We start from the raw sequence: 6,000 nt of genomic DNA, 5'->3' as shown, positions 1-6,000 counted from the left end.
CATACATATTTTTTGCACGACAAGGCTCTATGGATGTCGGCTTACCTTCTTGCAGCGCTGGAAATCAGTGGAACACTGAAGACAGGAGTGATACAAGGCGGAAGGAATAACCGGCTCGGGGAGAGACTCAAGGAACAGCAACAGGGCCTCGGCCACTGAGTGGACGCTGCCTGCTGGTGGGGGAGGTCAAGGAGAACATGTGACTACTATACTGACACACTACGTAAACGCATCTTCCACCTACATGGTATTATGAGTTTGTTTAACAACTCTTTTAGCAATATCCCAGCAATAGCAAACATGGGCTTTACTCATTGTATCCATGTGGGGAATCGAATTCGGGAATTTGGCGTGAAGACGAACGCCTTAGCAATAATGCCACCCCATACATTTATTAAAGTGTTCGAATTCGCTGATTAATGTTTTCAGGGAAAATAAAACTCGTGAAAATATTTACAATTTGTGGTTGTGTATCATTTCTACGCAAAAATGGAGTCATTCTGTTATTCTATATGTAACGCCCGCCAAACGTTCAGCATTGAATGTCTACTAGGTGTTTACGTTATACAGACTAATGCCGTCACACACAAAAATGTGTAAGTCAAAATCGTCCACCAGGAAAAACCTAATCACTTCAACAATTATATGATGCAACGACATTTAAAGAGTTTTGTAGAACATGAATACTCTCTTCGTTTTTATCATTGATTTGAAATCTACAGAAAACACCAAGGGTGCGAAGATATTCAGGGCTGCCGGTGTCAAGAGCATCTCTCATCTGCTTGATCTCTGAAGGGTGACCTCACTTCAGGAACATCGATTCCTGACTACGTTTACAGAGAAGCTGTTGTTTATTTGTTTGTTTGTTTTTTAACGCCACACTCAGCACTATTCCAGCAATATGACGGCGGTAAATAATCGAATCTGCACCAGAGCATCCATTTAAACTGCCAAGCAAAAGAAAAGCATCTTTCTGTTGTCTCTGTTGGTCTATTGTTTTTACGCCGCAGTAAGTACTTTTCCAGCTTCATCACGCCAGCCTGTATATAATCGAATCAGATTAAATTGTAGTTGATGTCATGAGCAGGATACGAAGACACGCATAAACCATATTATCGACCTTGCCTGCCTTCCTATCCATTTTAGTTGCCTCTCACGACAAGTGATGGAGTGTTTGGGGACCTAATCTGACCCATGTATCCATGGTATCCTAAACTACCGGGCAAAAGAAGGTATACAGACATATTTTTTATGGTGGCTCAAAATGATACAAACAATAAATGGTTATTAGATTATGATGTATTTGAATTGTGTTGGATCATTATTGTGTTTTGGACTTTAAGCGTTCAGTGTTTTGGTGACTGGTTCAGCCTTGTAACATTTTGATAACGTTTGTAATGTCTTGGTAAAATTCGATTTTCAAGTGAATTGTCTTTTTGCTTGGCAATTTATATTACGTGCAAATATCCCTGGTTAGAGAACGGTCACATGTTATCAATGAAGTCATTTAGCTGACCACAAGACTGTCGACTCGTACGGCCAAGGTTGTAACGCGTAAAATGCTGGTTTCGACAGTGTTTCAGTTTCGTCAAGGCGAGGCAGTGTTAGGAAGGCAAGACTGAAGTGATGTACGTCATACATGTCACGACCTTGTGTCAACACTCATACAGTATGGTGCTGACAATCCTAGGATTAAATTCGGCGTGATTCTAGGATTCGAACCATCGACCAGCGAGTCCTTTAGCTACAGAGAGCATCTCTGCAAAGTACCACTGAACCATCCGTAATACAGATATGACGCTGACAATCATAGGACAAAATTCGGAATAATTCTAGGATTTGAACCCACGATTAGCAGATCATGGTGGCTACAGTACGTGACTCAGGCTTCACTGGACCACCGTGTCTGAAGTATCCAGAATGATCTAGAATATAAATAGTATATACTAAATTTATATAATTCACTCCACTTTCGGATTCGTCAGATGACTATCGCGCTCTATCCAGCAATGTGTTCAAAAAGCACGTGTTTATATTCTATCTATTACGAAATCGTATATTTCAGCACATATGGATACGGGTTTAAAGATGAACATTAGCGTAACATCGGCCTTAACCGCCGTGGCCATAAATTGGTTTATGGCATCATTGCGCTAAAGGGGGATACATGGAATTGTCGTCTAAGGCGCCACAATTCCCTGCAAAGAGTTGCGTCCCTTAGGCGAGCGGGAATCCTAAGATCCTGGTTTCGAATCCCAGACACGCTCTGATTATAATCTTATTTTTGTCAGCACCAGACCTACTCGTGGGTTTCAACAAATAGCTAAATGTGAAAGACATGCTTCACTATATTCCTCTCACAATAAGCTGACACCGTGATATAAGTACTGCGCTGTTAAAGCAGCGTTAAACCAAACACACTCACTCATCAAGGCGCCGACATAACACGTGAAGTGTATGTAATTTTTGCCTATTTATTGTAGATCTGTCACAATACGGTTACGACGTGACGTTTGTGCACATATGAAATGATTAGAAGAACCACGGCGCTAATTGCATGCCTAGTTTATTCCAAACCAATTCAGTTTTAATACTCATCTTTTTGCCATTTCTTTCGAGTCAGGAGTATTGTTTTTCTTTATGAAATGTTTCATATTTGAAATTTTTAATTTCACATTTCAAGATAATAACATCTCAACTTACTTGTATTTACGGCCATGGTATGTAGCCGTTGAACTTAAGAATGCCGCTTCACTCTGGATACAGAAATGGGGACCAAAATGTCATTTCATGCCATGCGAATTTCGATAGTGGTAGGAAAGTACATTGGCGGTACATTGCCCAATATTTTACACGGTTTAACCAATACCAATCAGCCAATACTGAATATCGATAGTAGCAGGACAGTACAATGGCGGTTCATTGACCCAAATATAAGACTGCAATAGAAGATGAATATTTTTGTACACATATAAACGGTTATCAACTGAGTGAGTGAGTGAGGTTTTTTTACATTATTTGAGCCTTCAGTGGATGTTAGCTTGATGTGGTAGGAAAGCTCGGCGACTTTTTATCATTTCGTCTGTGATTCGTCCGTGTTCATATACGAGGGTCTCGATGGATGTGCCGAAGCTACTGGGAACATACGTCTTCAACATATTCGTAAACCTGAGGTCAGCCTCTGTGACTTAGCTGATTGTGTGTCATGTGCAGCTATGTCAAGGCCATGTCAAGGCCATCACTATTAACCAGAGATGCACTGAAACACAAAGATGTATAACCACATGTTTTATCAAGCGTGATTCAGTATAATGATTGGAATATTTCACTGGAGAAACATCTTCATTGTCCTTATTTTCATATACCCAAATATAAAGAGATAATTTGAGATTCAAGGACTATTTGGAATATATACTTGCAAAATATTAAAAGGCAATTTTCGGATTTCTTTATATTTTAATCAATAATTCATCGATTAAATACATAAGTAGTTGAAATAGTTTTCGGAACAAAATTTCACGAAAGCTCCCATGAACGTTTCTAGCACCAAATATATTGTCTTTAATTTCATCAAACACAGTCGTGGGATTTATGAATAATAGCTTACAGAAAACAATTGTAGCGGTTGCTAACCTGACTTAACATAGGAAACCATACCGCGATTGAGATCTTGTGACTTTCCTCATGGCAAAAAGAATAGATGGAGCAAACTATAATGCCTCAATGAATTTTACACGTTAATATATTCGATAGAAATTGTTATGGTCCCATTTTGGGAATCGAACCCGGGTCTTTAGCGTGACTAGCAAACGACTTAACCACTGGTCTACCCCCCGTCCCAACTCGCTATACACGTAGTGAGTGGGTGATTGTGAATTTACGCTGATGTTCGCAACAGTGAATCCATGTGACGACTAGGTACGCGATGGATGTGCTTCACACACTGATCACATTTAAGGAATAGAGCCCGGGTTCTCGACACGACAAGCAGAAGCTTGAACCACAAGGCGATCCCATCCTAACTATTTCGTTATAAAACCAAAAATCAAATATTTATCAAACATCAACACAACAGAGTAATCAGTTTACATTATCCACCGAAACAGATTCCATTGGGCCCAAAAGGCAACGAATTTCTGAAAATTGTAATAATGGATCACTTTAAATCAGTGATAACACCAGGTATTCGCGAAAAAGGTAATCATGTCCAACACACAACTGGCCATTTCTGAAAGGCAATACCGATAGAACACCGACCCCGGCATCAAAGAGGTAACTGACAGGTTTGTGGTCGCTGATCTTTAGTCCGGATGGGAGTTGTAACGCAGCTGTCGAATCCCTGACCCTTTCCAAAGTATCCGGTCACACCATGCTGGCAGACACCGTTTCTCGCTGTGGACGGGAAATCACGCCAGGAATGATTCCATGAAGACAAACCAAGATGGGTCTGGCATGTCATGCTCCCACGAAGCAATGTACTTACAGAAGAACAGATGCAAACAAGTGTCAGGCTGTTGATGGCTTCACTTCAATAATGTGAATCACATATTTCAAGCTGTGAACTGCAATACCATTATTGATGTAATATATCTAGAACAACTCACCGTTATTGTTACTGGCTAATTATAATTAGTATGTGTGTTTAACTTAGGATGAGATTTGCTGATGTTTTTGAACATTTGATCTGACAGGTTAGACATGAAGGGAAAGTTGCCTATTTGAAAGTTGAATTCATCCCTCTTATCAGACAGTCTTGTGGAGAGTGTTTTGTCACTCTGAATCTTTATGATTTGAATATAAAAAAAAGATTAGGCGGTATCGCTTGTCTCCTTTCTAATTTAGGTTGGTGAATCAGGGAGGGGAATTGGCTATTTGATGAAACAGATCCGCAAGAAGGGGAGCACAGTGGGTGCCAAAGGGGATGACTACTTCTTGCCTAATTTCATGTCTTACGACTAATTATTACATTGATGTTATCAATGAGAAAGTCCAGCATTTCACATATTATTTTCTCAGTAAACTTCAGATGGCATATGCTTCAATTTATGGGAAATTGCGCTGAACCTCTGATTATGGATACGTAACTGTATCTGTGGTCACTACGTTTTGTAAGAAAAACACTGGCTTTTCTGGCCCAAAGTCGATTGCTTACAGACCGCCGTCATATAGCTGCACTATTGGGCGGCATTAATAAACAAGCAAATCTTTTGTCTATACCAGGAAGCAAGTATCAGATCACGGAGTGTCCTTTTAAATGTATGGTTTACCTTGTATCCCAGTTGTCAGTGCCTAGATCGTACCTTATCGATGGACGATAATTTATGACAACCTCAGTGTAACCGGCAAACACTTGCCCAGCTGAAAACGAGATGTGTCAAAATTTATTAAAAATATGGTATTGATGTTTCTTTGTTGTTTAATGCCGCACTTAGCAATATTCCTGCTATATGACGACTGCTTCAGTGATTGATTACAAGCAGCAATCAACGCTGCGGGGCACGATGACATGCAATCCACAGAGCCTGACCACCCGATCCGATCTTACGAACAGCATAAGTCACTGGGCATCAATTCTAAACCGGAATCTCAACGGGACACTGTGGTAATGAAATTAACCAACAGTGCTGTCAATGCTTGACCTGAGGTACATGTATTAAAGATATAAATGACTCGTTGTCGTTGTTTATCCTACAATAAAACACTGCAGAGAGAAAACACTATATGAGGAGCACAGTCCCGATTGGTTTATTCTCCCTACAGTGTGTTATTGTACGATAAACAACGACCACGAGTCGTTTATTACTTATGTGAGATATCAACATTTTGTAGAGCCCCTTTTATCAGGATGTTCAAAATTATTTACACGTATTTTAATAATGATGATTCCCTGACTAGAATCCGACCTCGGAAATGGGAAACAGGTCCATTTTATGAACAGGTGTGTAAAATTTCCCGCATATTCTCACAATCCTCACGTCGATTATCGTACCTTTTCTCCAA

This window comes from Haliotis rufescens, unplaced genomic scaffold, assembly GCF_023055435.1.
Source record: "Haliotis rufescens isolate VD_foot unplaced genomic scaffold, xgHalRufe1.0.p SCAF_5, whole genome shotgun sequence".
NCBI classification, from domain to species: domain Eukaryota; kingdom Metazoa; phylum Mollusca; class Gastropoda; order Lepetellida; family Haliotidae; genus Haliotis; species Haliotis rufescens.
The sequence above is the reverse complement of the archived record's forward strand: the minus strand, read 5'-3'. Positions refer to the sequence as shown.